Genomic DNA, 12,680 nt, shown 5'->3' with positions numbered 1-12,680 from the left:
ATAATAAATCCCACAAGTTGCAGCAGCCATTTTGTCTATAAGAAAACTTAGTGAATCTGAATATTGATCATCAGAAAAAACACAACCCTCATTTCCTTTCGTAGTAACAAAATTCAGTCCATCACCAAAATACGGAATGTCAGCAGCCATAAACTATATATAAAAAAAATAAAAACAAGATGAACTAAAAAAGAAATAAATTAATCAGGCACAGTCCCCGGTAATGGTGCAAAAAATTGACCGGTGTCGAGCCTGTGTAATAATAATTACCTACTCAAGAAAAATACAAATTTTGTATATAGCAGTGAGTATGGTCGAATCCATAGGGATTGGGGATAATTCGTTTCTTCCAGAATCTGAAGTATGGGGGATTTTTAGAGAATATAAAATAACTAATTAACTAACTAATAAAACAACTAATAGAAATTAACAAGAATTAATCAATAACCAATACGACTCTAACCAAATGTGCAACTTTTCAAACACGGTCCATTCAACTGATCATCAATGCAAAGGTAATTCAATTACTCATTAATAGATTGGTTATAGTTGTCATACACGTGATAAACAACCAGCATTTCCTTACTTTTTTGATAGTCAATGTACGACCATTAACTATTTCTCTAACCAAGAAATAACCCTAGGTACGACCATAGGATTTAATTTTTCAATTGCAATAAGAATTAGAAAAGTCTAACTCTAATCAACAAATACGTCACGCGGGTTCGTTGAAGTTAGATCATACGTTTCCCTAACATGAAACCAATCACTCTAGTTGCCACTGGTATTAATCAATTGAAGAATTACGGATTCAATCAATTAATCTGACAATGGATTATTAGGTTAATTCGAATATCGAGCCCTTAATATTCAAATAACAAAACAATCATAAGAAGTTAAACTCGAAAATGTACAAATACCAATGAATAAAAGAAATAAGTAAAATAATTCAAACTCACAGATATTTGGAATCGAGTTTTCAAATTGACTTTCGACTAGATGAGGAATTTAGCCACGTCTCATAGAGAAATTTCCACGCTAATTAGTAGAATTCATGAACATCAAGCTTTGTTCTTCAAACAATCTAATATGTTTCACGCAAGAAGAGTAAAGGCACGAAGGAGGAATTATCTCCTGTCTTGCGGCCTCGGGACTGTGACGGCCCCACCTCTCCCTAAGGCGAACCAGAGGGTTGGCAGCCGTCTGCCTAACTCTCGCCAGGACTCACGCAAGCACACTAACCCAAAACCTTCCGAAGATTTAACCTCTGCTATTACAATAGGAAATCTTCCAAAATAAATCGATTACTAATACCACATTAACTTCAAAGATAACAGCATCTGAAGTTAGCCAATCGACGGCTCTTAAACACTTCACGCGCTACTTACAAGGATTAAAGCCATACCACACCAATACAAACATATATACCAAATATCAGAATTAGGGATTACACCTTTCCAGCTTCAAGTGGCAATTCAAAATAAAGGATACAAGTTCAATCCAAAATAAAATTTACACAAATGAACAGATAAGCTTCAAGTCTCTCGATTTCCAAGACCTGTTAAAGAAAGACAAATATCGTGTGGTGAGCTAAAGCTCAGTGGTGCCCAAAACATGCAACCAAATCAATTACTTAGCAAATAGTAATTTCAACTTAAATTCAGCAAGTAGGAAAGCGTGTAACAGCATGGGGTAGGATACATGGGCTCTCAGGAGCCATTTTCCTTGCGCTTGATCAAAATTACCCGCAGTTGACCCTCCATCAACTTTCACTATCTAAAGTCCATGTAGATTTATTATTATTATTATTTTTCTTTATAGACTAGTCGAGGGATTCACCCAACGACGTTGCGTCCAGCATGAGGTTATTATAGACTGGTCGAGGAATTCACCCAGCGACGTTGCGTCTAGCAAGAGATTAATATAGACTGGTCGAGGGATTCACCCAGCGACGTTGCGTCTAGCAAGAGATTAGTATAGACTGGTCGAGGGATTCACCCAGCGACGTTGCGTCTAGCAAGAGATTAGTATAAGCAGGATATTCACGAAAACATTTCAAGCAAGTCACCACTCGAACGGCTAATGTGGTAAAGTACACATAGCTCACTTCGATGGATCAAAACCATATTTCCAAATATCACATATCAAGCCGAGAAAGCGCATTAATCAGGTAAGCATAGAACAAACAGGGACACTCACCAAGAGTGGAGTTCAGATGTCAAGTTGGGAATCGAATTCCGCGTCCTCGAAAAATCCTATAAACAAATTTTGAAACTATAAGTTTCTACTCAGTTTTTCAGCTTATAGACATTGAGGTATATCTAATATACTACTAGTTTACTTTCCCTTAGAAAAATCAAGAGTCCCTTAGCTTAAAACTTGACAAGAGCAGAAGAAATGTTCCCTATAGTTTTCCTTGAGTTACTTTTTCTTATAAAAAGGGTAACTAGTATTATTTTCTTGAAATAAGTCGACAATCACTTGATATCGAAGTTCGATGGTTAATTTGTCAAATCTCTTTAAAATAAATTGGCAAGCTATTTAGCATCAAGGCTAGGAAAATACCTTGAAAATTTCCTCTAATCTCTGATCTTACAAAAATAGTTGCTAAGGCTATAAATTAAAGTTTCTTGTAAAATGTTACTAGAGTTATTGTGCTAAAAAAAAATATATATATACGGTTTTCTTGCCGAGCAAGTTTCCGCGTTTATAATTAAGGTGACTTAAAGCTCGCCTTTTAAATTTTCCTTATGTACAACTAGACTTGAAAAATTTATAAGAAAGAAAGAATTTAAGCAAAACTAAGGTTTTATATCTAGAAAAGTCATTTTCTTAAATTAATAAAGCTAATTTAACTCAGGGAAGAAGATTCGCGTTGCCCCAGTTTAATGTAAAAATACTAAATACTAGATTTTATCGGGCGATATTAAAACTATGTCGTGCAAAACTAGAGCAAAAATATTTTTCATTTACTTAGTCAAGTATTTGCTTGGATTCACCGGATCAGCGCTAATATCCATAGTTTCGATTCCCATCAGAGTTCACAATTTTCTCAAGGTTGCGCAATCCCATTTTATACAATAATAACACCAGGGCTTCTTCAAATATTATCACTGTGTTCCAACAAATTTATACTCCGAGCACACGCAGGAAAATTAACCAAGGCTTAGTCAAAACTTAGCACTTGGTATGCAGCACTTATACCAACTCACAGCTTCACCAAATAGTGGTACAGCTTTCTAAGCAATTCCAACAATTCAACCATAACTCCAAGTGTGGGAATTCATAGAGCCCACTGTCAACAATTTCAACACATTATGCTTCAATGAAAAAGAAAAAAAAAATAATTTCAACCATTAGCTTTGCAGTCATTGGAATACGAGTAGAAATTGTTTCACTAGCCAAGCTTAAGCATACGTTTAGCAAGTACCTTCTTACCATCTAATTCTTTGAAAATTTCAGGAACACAATAGGGTCGAACCACAATCATTAACATCAATATTTTCCATGCGTTTCCAAGAATAAATTCCAACAATAGCTTGAAATTTCAGGAGATAAATGGAAAGAAAATTTCTTGCTCCACTTAGCAAAATTTTTCAATTTAAAGTCTGCATTTTCCAGATGAAGCCCACGGCTCATTCACATTTTATTACACCAGAATTTTCCCAAATTTTATTCCCTCATCCGATTGCAAAACTCAACATGCAAAGCCTTAAACATTAAATTTTAACTTTGCTAATCATCGTTGAAGCCTCAGATTGTCACACAACAGCAGATTCAAGCTGCATTATCAAGAACAAGCTCTCGGCAGAAATTTTCCTTTCTTAAAACAGAATCTTGTTTTCAAAAATCATCATCCGATGGTTTTAAATCAGCATGCACAGCTTTAAACAATTCAATTGGTTAGTGATTAGTCTTTTAATCCACAATGCAAGCTCAGGTTACCGGAATCAACAAGTTCCTAGCCACATTATCGAATCAGTTTTTCGGTTAAGCACGGCTACACACAACAGAAATTTTTCTGCTTTTCTAGATCATCAACCAACACCCAAATTCAACATGCAAGTCGCTTATAAGCTCCATCAACCTCTAATCAGTTCAATCTAATTCAGGGTTACCTCAAATCGACTTAGTTCGCACACGAAAATCCGGAAAAGTCTTTCTGCTCTCTCTCTCTCTCTCTCTCGGCTTCACGCGCAGGTCGGGTTCCAGTTTGGGTTGTCTTGGCTGAGCAGATGGTGGAGCTGTGGTGATTGTTGCGGCTGGGAAACTGGGTGCAGCCGGTGGAAGTGGAAGCTGAATGGAGGGGTTCACTCACGGCTTCCCTTATGTCCCTCGACCTTACGGACAGCAGCAGGAAAGAAAAATTGTAGCAGCTCTCGGATGGCTGGTGCGAAGTGAAGAGAGTGAAGTGAAGTGCGGTGGTGTGGAGTGTAGAGGTGAAGAGAAAGAATGAAGGTGGAGTCGCGGTTTGTGGAGAGGAATGGTTTACGGTTGCGTGTTAGGATTTGTTGAGTGTGAAGTTGGATAAGTTGCTGATTGGCCGAGTGGAGAGGTGAGGAAATCATAGTGTCGGAGGAGTTGTTTGGCCGTGCATGTAATGGTTGTGATGTAGTGGGGATTTTGTGGAATTGTGAAGGGCATTTTGGTCTTTTCACTTTGCTCCCTAACCTCAACTTAATTTCTCAATTCTAACTTAATTCCAAAAATTATTCCCAAGCGTGATTTGAACGCCTAATAATATACTAATCTCGCAAAGATTCGATTATCAAGATTTTAACCTCCTAAGTGTACCCAATGTACTTGTAACGGTTTATCAAAAATATATCGATTCATCTTAATTCTAAGGTTCCTATTAACACTTAACATTCTTATTTTATTATTTAAATTATTAAAATCAAGTTTGACCTTAATATAAAAAATTTAACATTCTTAATATTCGTTTATCCTTTTATATCAAAACTTATTAACTTAATCATTATTAACGCTTAAGATTAGCTATCGGAATTCAAAGAAATTTAATTGTTAAATCAATGAAATAATTTACCTTCAAAATATGAATTTAATGTAACAAAACTAGGAAATTTAATAGTTTAGCACAATTCTTTTATTTTGCACATAAAATTTATTTCTACGCACTTATTTAAAACAATTAGATTTAATGCTAAAATTTATTAAAGAATAAAAAAAAATGCAAATGAAATATGCACTGATATTTATATATTTTCAGGGTTCTCACATCCTCCCCTCCTTAAAATGAATTTTGTCCTCAAAATTCTCACCTTCTTGCATTTTTGGGCAACCGGCAATTTGGTGCTCGCTGCTACCACACCTCAAGCACTTTCCTCCCTTTTTCCAACATTCATTCTCAATATGACCATCCCTCCTGCAATACCCACAAGTTACCTGAGAAGTGGTCACACGACCTCCTTGCGAGGCGTTCCTAGGTTGACCTCTTCCGTTTGGTCCTCCGTTAGTTCCATTGTCTCTTTCTCCGGCACCTCTGACACCAGCTCCTCTCACTAGAGCGCCTCGTGGTGCTCCGTGACTATTTATTCCACCCGTTCCTCGACTCACTTTGGCCGGTGGAGCATTTGCATAAGTCGGCTCCCGACTGCTGCTAGGTGCAAATCTTTTCTTGGCCTGGAAAGTTTTTACTTGAGCTCTGGCAACTTCAACCCTTTGAGCTCTCTCTACAGCTTCAGCAAATGTGTCTATTCGAACAGCAGCTAATCCCTCCTGAATTTCCACGTTCAGTCCCTGCACAAACCTCCTTACACGCCTTTGCTCCGTAGCTACCAATTCGGGAGCATAATGGGACAATTTCGTGAATTGAATCTCATATTCGGCGACACTCATCGCCCCCTGCCTACACTTGATGAAATCATCCTCTCTTTTCTCTTGGATGAGAGGAGGAAGAAATTTGGCGTTGAATTCCCTTGTGAAGTTCGCCCAGGTCCTAGGAGTATGATTCCAGTCCCAATTGACCCTAATCAAGTTCCACCAGGAACGAGCAACTCCCTCAAACTGGAATGCCGCAAAAGTCACTTGCCTTTCTTCCGTATAATTTAAAGCGGCGAAAATATCAGAGATCCTTTCCCACCAACCTTCGGCTACCTCAGGTTCTGGGCCTCCGTAGAACTTAGGAGGTCCAAACTTCAGGAATCTCTCTAATGCCCGATCCTCAGAATCGATTGGGCCCCCTTGCTGATGCACTACTCCATGAGCTTGGTGCTCAGTCATGCGCTCTAACACATCAGTTATTCTATTGATTGCGGTGGCCACTGGATCTTCGGCCACGTTTCCCTGACCATGGTCTGGGTTGACCTCAGGTTCCCTATCACCTCTACCCTCGGGGTGTTGCCTAGTTGGTCTCCCACGTCCTCTACCTCTAACTTGGAGATCCATAGCCTAGTTATGCCTATTATTGGAAAATAACGCATTTAGGCGAGAATAGAAACATTTATTATATTATTATTCTTTTTGTAAGTAAAATCAATATGAGAATTGAGAAAAAGGAGAGTTAATTAGTCATGTAACTTATTCAACTATATCATGTATTCAAATTGCTCAAATCACAATATTCCTATCTTATTTTTATTCGATTCATATATATTTATTGCACTATTCTAGGATATTTCTAAATTCTCAAGAATTTTTTTTTTTCAACATTATAACAAAGTAGACGCGTAATCATCAAATTTCATACACACAATATGAGTCACATTGCATACCAATTTCATACAACTTCAAGAGCCAAACAATTCACGAATACATTCAATGTTCTCATACATAACTCAAATTTCAATCTTTGTAAGCATGAAAGAAAACAATACAACATTACACAAATTATTGTAACCACATAGCTAATAGCTCAACCCTTAGTTTAGATTCAACTTAACCTTAGTGGATTGTAGACCTACCACGTCTAATATTAAATCTAATAACATGATCATTACTTAAGTACATCAATAGCTCTTAAGTATTCTAAATGATCTCAAACATTTCATACATTGGCTTTTCTAATAACCTAACAGCTAGTTATCTTTATCCTGTTGGACATTAGCCCCAAATAATCCTCCAATAAAACTTAAGAAGTCACAATGTTATCAAGAACTCACCTCACATGGCAAATTCATCTCAAAAACAGAATTGGCACTAATCTTCAAGGTCTCACTATTGGCTCTTCACCTTTAACTTTCAAAAGCTAGACTTGGTCCTTTCATTTCATTTTTCCAAAATTAATCATGCTTTCTAGTCACATAATAATGAATATACTAAATTCTTTCCAAATCTGCAAGTACACCATTGAATGAAATATCTGGTATTCGGGTACGAGAATCTGACAATAGGATAATTCACACCTCAGGCTGGCCAGTCCCAAGAGTAACTTACCTACATCTGAGATTCCTACCCAACATACATATCTAATATCCCCAACTATAGACTTTTGTTCCACACTTAACAAGCCAATCCCCACAGTCCGAGAATCCTCTCCCGGCACGAGCTCGATAGGAGCTCTGATACCACCTGTGACGGCCCCACCTCTCCCTAAGGCGAACCAGAGGGTTGGCAGCCGTCTGCCTAGCTCTCGCCAGGACTCACGCAAGCACACTAACCCAAAACCTTCCGAAGATTTAACCTCTGCTATTACAATAGCAAATCTTCCAAAATAAATCGATTACTAATACCACATTAACTTCAAAGATAACAGCATCTGAAGTTAGCCAATCGACGGCTCTTAAACACTTCACGCGCTACTTACAAGGATTAAAGCCATACCACACCAATACAAACATATATACCAAATATCAGAATTAGGGATTACACCTTTCCAGCTTCAAGTGGCAATTCAAAATAAAGGATACAAGTTCAATCCAAAATAAAATTTACACAAATGAACAGATAAGCTTCAAGTCTCTCGATTTCCAAGACCTGTTAAAGAAAGACAAATATCGTGTGGTGAGCTAAAGCTCAGTGGTGCCCAAAACATGCAACCAAATCAATTACTTAGCAAATAGTAATTTCAACTTAAATTCAGCAAGTAGGAAAGCGTGTAACAGCATGGGGTAGGATACATGGGCTCTCAGGAGCCATTTTCCTTGCGCTTGATCAAAATTACCCGCAGTTGACCCTCCATCAACTTTCACTATCTAAAGTCCATGTAGATTTATTATTATTATTATTTTTCTTTATAGACTAGTCGAGGGATTCACCCAACGACGTTGCGTCCAGCATGAGGTTATTATAGACTGGTCGAGGAATTCACCCAGCGACGTTGCGTCTAGCAAGAGATTAATATAGACTGGTCGAGGGATTCACCCAGCGACGTTGCGTCTAGCAAGAGATTAGTATAAGCAGGATATTCACGAAAACATTTCAAGCAAGTCACCACTCGAACGGCTAATGTGGTAAAGTACACATAGCTCACTTCGATGGATCAAAACCATATTTCCAAATATCACATATCAAGCCGAGAAAGCGCATTAATCAGGTAAGCATAGAACAAACAGGGACACTCACCAAGAGTGGAGTTCAGATGTCAAGTTGGGAATCGAATTCCGCGTCCTCGAAAAATCCTATAAACAAATTTTGAAACTATAAGTTTCTACTCAGTTTTTCAGCTTATAGACATTGAGGTATATCTAATATACTACTAGTTTACTTTCCCTTAGAAAAATCAAGAGTCCCTTAGCTTAAAACTTGACAAGAGCAGAAGAAATGTTCCCTATAGTTTTCCTTGAGTTACTTTTTCTTATAAAAAGGGTAACTAGTATTATTTTCTTGAAATAAGTCGACAATCACTTGATATCGAAGTTCGATGGTTAATTTGTCAAATCTCTTTAAAATAAATTGGCAAGCTATTTAGCATCAAGGCTAGGAAAATACCTTGAAAATTTCCTCTAATCTCTGATCTTACAAAAATAGTTGCTAAGGCTATAAATTAAAGTTTCTTGTAAAATGTTACTAGAGTTATTGTGCTAAAAAAAAATATATATATACGGTTTTCTTGCCGAGCAAGTTTCCGCGTTTATAATTAAGGTGACTTAAAGCTCGCCTTTTAAATTTTCCTTATGTACAACTAGACTTGAAAAATTTATAAGAAAGAAAGAATTTAAGCAAAACTAAGGTTTTATATCTAGAAAAGTCATTTTCTTAAATTAATAAAGCTAATTTAACTCAGGGAAGAAGATTCACGTTGCCCCAGTTTAATGCAAAAATACTAAATACTAGATTTTATCGGGCGATATTAAAACTATGTCGTGCAAAACTAGAGCAAAAATATTTTTCATTTACTTAGTCAAGTATTTGCTTGGATTCACCGGATCAGCGCTAATATCCATAGTTTCGATTCCCATCAGAGTTCACAATTTTCTCAAGGTTGCGCAATCCCATTTTATACAATAATAACACCAGGGCTTCTTCAAATATTATCACTGTGTTCCAACAAATTTATACTCCGAGCACACGCAGGAAAATTAACCAAGGCTTAGTCAAAACTTAGCACTTGGTATGCAGCACTTATACCAACTCACAGCTTCACCAAATAGTGGTACAGCTTTCTAAGCAATTCCAACAATTCAACCATAACTCCAAGTGTGGGAATTCATAGAGCCCACTGTCAACAATTTCAACACATTATGCTTCAATGAAAAAGAAAAAAAAAATAATTTCAACCATTAGCTTTGCAGTCATTGGAATACGAGTAGAAATTGTTTCACTAGCCAAGCTTAAGCATACGTTTAGCAAGTACCTTCTTACCATCTAATTCTTTGAAAATTTCAGGAACACAATAGGGTCGAACCACAATCATTAACATCAATATTTTCCATGCGTTTCCAAGAATAAATTCCAACAATAGCTTGAAATTTCAGGAGATAAATGGAAAGAAAATTTCTTGCTCCACTTAGCAAAATTTTTCAATTTAAAGTCTGCATTTTCCAGATGAAGCCCACGGCTCATTCACATTTTATTACACCAGAATTTTCCCAAATTTTATTCCCTCATCCGATTGCAAAACTCAACATGCAAAGCCTTAAACATTAAATTTTAACTTTGCTAATCATCGTTGAAGCCTCAGATTGTCACACAACAGCAGATTCAAGCTGCATTATCAAGAACAAGCTCTCGGCAGAAATTTTCCTTTCTTAAAACAGAATCTTGTTTTCAAAAATCATCATCCGATGGTTTTAAATCAGCATGCACAGCTTTAAACAATTCAATTGGTTAGTGATTAGTCTTTTAATCCACAATGCAAGCTCAGGTTACCGGAATCAACAAGTTCCTAGCCACATTATCGAATCAGTTTTTCGGTTAAGCACGGCTACACACAACAGAAATTTTTCTGCTTTTCTAGATCATCAACCAACACCCAAATTCAACATGCAAGTCGCTTATAAGCTCCATCAACCTCTAATCAGTTCAATCTAATTCAGGGTTACCTCAAATCGACTTAGTTCGCACACGAAAATCCGGAAAAGTCTTTCTGCTCTCTCTCTCTCTCTCTCTCGGCTTCACGCGCAGGTCGGGTTCCAGTTTGGGTTGTCTTGGCTGAGCAGATGGTGGAGCTGTGGTGATTGTTGCGGCTGGGAAACTGGGTGCAGCCGGTGGAAGTGGAAGCTGAATGGAGGGGTTCACTCACGGCTTCCCTTATGTCCCTCGACCTTACGGACAGCAGCAGGAAAGAAAAATTGTAGCAGCTCTCGGATGGCTGGTGCGAAGTGAAGAGAGTGAAGTGAAGTGCGGTGGTGTGGAGTGTAGAGGTGAAGAGAAAGAATGAAGGTGGAGTCGCGGTTTGTGGAGAGGAATGGTTTACGGTTGCGTGTTAGGATTTGTTGAGTGTGAAGTTGGATAAGTTGCTGATTGGCCGAGTGGAGAGGTGAGGAAATCATAGTGTCGGAGGAGTTGTTTGGCCGTGCATGTAATGGTTGTGATGTAGTGGGGATTTTGTGGAATTGTGAAGGGCATTTTGGTCTTTTCACTTTGCTCCCTAACCTCAACTTAATTTCTCAATTCTAACTTAATTCCAAAAATTATTCCCAAGCGTGATTTGAACGCCTAATAATATACTAATCTCGCAAAGATTCGATTATCAAGATTTTAACCTCCTAAGTGTACCCAATGTACTTGTAACGGTTTATCAAAAATATATCGATTCATCTTAATTCTAAGGTTCCTATTAACACTTAACATTCTTATTTTATTATTTAAATTATTAAAATCAAGTTTGACCTTAATATAAAAAATTTAACATTCTTAATATTCGTTTATCCTTTTATATCAAAACTTATTAACTTAATCATTATTAACGCTTAAGATTAGCTATCGGAATTCAAAGAAATTTAATTGTTAAATCAATGAAATAATTTACCTTCAAAATATGAATTTAATGTAACAAAACTAGGAAATTTAATAGTTTAGCACAATTCTTTTATTTTGCACATAAAATTTATTTCTACGCACTTATTTAAAACAATTAGATTTAATGCTAAAATTTATTAAAGAATAAAAAAAAATGCAAATGAAATATGCACTGATATTTATATATTTTCAGGGTTCTCACATCCTCCCCTCCTTAAAATGAATTTTGTCCTCAAAATTCTCACCTTCTTGCATTTTTGGGCAACCGGCAATTTGGTGCTCGCTGCTACCACACCTCAAGCACTTTCCTCCCTTTTTCCAACATTCATTCTCAATATGACCATCCCTCCTGCAATACCCACAAGTTACCTGAGAAGTGGTCACACGACCTCCTTGCGAGGCGTTCCTAGGTTGACCTCTTCCGTTTGGTCCTCCGTTAGTTCCATTGTCTCTTTCTCCGGCACCTCTGACACCAGCTCCTCTCACTAGAGCGCCTCGTGGTGCTCCGTGACTATTTATTCCACCCGTTCCTCGACTCACTTTGGCCGGTGGAGCATTTGCATAAGTCGGCTCCCGACTGCTGCTAGGTGCAAATCTTTTCTTGGCCTGGAAAGTTTTTACTTGAGCTCTGGCAACTTCAACCCTTTGAGCTCTCTCTACAGCTTCAGCAAATGTGTCTATTCGAACAGCAGCTAATCCCTCCTGAATTTCCACGTTCAGTCCCTGCACAAACCTCCTTACACGCCTTTGCTCCGTAGCTACCAATTCGGGAGCATAATGGGACAATTTCGTGAATTGAATCTCATATTCGGCGACACTCATCGCCCCCTGCCTACACTTGATGAAATCATCCTCTCTTTTCTCTTGGATGAGAGGAGGAAGAAATTTGGCGTTGAATTCCCTTGTGAAGTTCGCCCAGGTCCTAGGAGTATGATTCCAGTCCCAATTGACCCTAATCAAGTTCCACCAGGAACGAGCAACTCCCTCAAACTGGAATGCCGCAAAAGTCACTTGCCTTTCTTCCGTATAATTTAAAGCGGCGAAAATATCAGAGATCCTTTCCCACCAACCTTCGGCTACCTCAGGTTCTGGGCCTCCGTAGAACTTAGGAGGTCCAAACTTCAGGAATCTCTCTAATGCCCGATCCTCAGAATCGATTGGGCCCCCTTGCTGATGCACTACTCCATGAGCTTGGTGCTCAGTCATGCGCTCTAACACATCAGTTATTCTATTGATTGCGGTGGCCACTGGATCTTCGGCCACGTTTCCCTGACCATGGTCTGGGTTGACCTCAGGTTCCCTATCACCTCTACCCTCGG

Source organism: Coffea eugenioides, chromosome 6 (genome assembly GCF_003713205.1).
Source record: "Coffea eugenioides isolate CCC68of chromosome 6, Ceug_1.0, whole genome shotgun sequence".
Taxonomy (NCBI): domain Eukaryota; kingdom Viridiplantae; phylum Streptophyta; class Magnoliopsida; order Gentianales; family Rubiaceae; genus Coffea; species Coffea eugenioides.
This window is presented reverse-complemented; position numbering follows the sequence as displayed.